The sequence below is a fragment of the Meles meles genome, chromosome 20 (genome assembly GCF_922984935.1).
Source record: "Meles meles chromosome 20, mMelMel3.1 paternal haplotype, whole genome shotgun sequence".
In the NCBI taxonomy this organism is placed as follows: Eukaryota; Metazoa; Chordata; class Mammalia; order Carnivora; family Mustelidae; genus Meles; species Meles meles.
This window is the reverse complement of record NC_060085.1, coordinates 32,141,099-32,142,433: the sequence shown is the minus strand read 5'-3', so window position 1 is coordinate 32,142,433 and position 1,335 is coordinate 32,141,099.

Here is a 1,335-nt window from a genome sequence, read left to right as displayed (position 1 = left end):
TGCTGTGAAGTGCACCTGTAGCAGCCGTTTGGGATTTCTCCAGCTCTTGAGCTCCCAAAGGACAAAACAAAATCATCAGGTACCGGAGGCCCTTTTAACCTCTGGGCTGTTTTGGGGAAAGTATGTAGGACATTTTTGGAATCGCTTTCTTATTCCCTTCTAGGTGTGAGAGACATCATTTGTGGGACTGGCCCTGTTTACCAACCTCACAGAGGTTGGGAATGATGCATTTGACAGAGTGGTGGGAAATTCCAGTTCGCTTTGTGGAACACGTGCTCTAGATTCCTGGGCAAGGCAAATGCAGAAAAGGTGACCTGATTTTCCAACCACTATCACTTGGGTTGGTAATAAAATAATCACACACCAACTGATTATGACATTCGGATGTGCGTGTTTGAATCCCAAAGAGGAAAGGCTCGGTAGGAATCCCCGTGATCCCAGCTTTTGTTAGATCTTTCAGCTAGAACTGATGAATACTCTCTCGGCCAGTTGTTATTTGGTATCTCATAGTACACCCCAAGGCTATTTTATTATATCACAGAATTTTGTACTGGTCTCTCAAGGCCGAAAAAGTTGAGTGCCTGGTCCATCCTAACTTACCCCATTTCCCAAAGAGCAAATTCTGCCTGCAAATTCTTCTCACCGCAAGGTGGCAGCAGACACTAGGATTTAGTCCCATCATGCTCAATGGCGTTTTTTGAGGTTTTTAGCCAGAAGGAACTGGATACTGAGAAAGAAAATTCTAGAAAAGCGTGGGAGAGAGATGCGAGGATTACTTCGCTTTTTGGGTTTGTACTCATCAGTAATCTGAAGCATGCTTCTCAAACTTTCATGTGCACACGAACTACCTGAGGGTTTTATTAAAATGCTGATTTTGATATAGGAGGTCTGGTGTGGGATCCAAGAATTTGCAATTCTAATGAATTCCCAGGTGATGCTGATGAAGCTGGTCCACAGACCACACCTGAAATAGTGAGGTTCTAGGTATGTTCCAACACTGTAAGAAAGTGCTTAAAATGGTCAAAAATGAAGTTTATGGGGCACCTGGATGCTCAGTGGGTTAAACCTCTGCCTTTGGCTCAGGTCATGATCCCAGGGTCCTGGGATGGAGCCCGCATCCATCAGGTTCTCTGCTCAGCAGGGAGCCTGCTTCCCCCACTCCTGCCTGCTTCTCTGCTTATTTGTGATCTCTCTCTGTTAAATAAATAAATAAAATCTTTTAAAAAAAATGAAGCTTATTACTTGGAGGGATTAAGACTGTTCCTGTTCTAGCCCCACTGTCAATTTGCTTACCCTATCTGTGCTTGTTTTCTCATCTGTAAACTCGGGTTACTA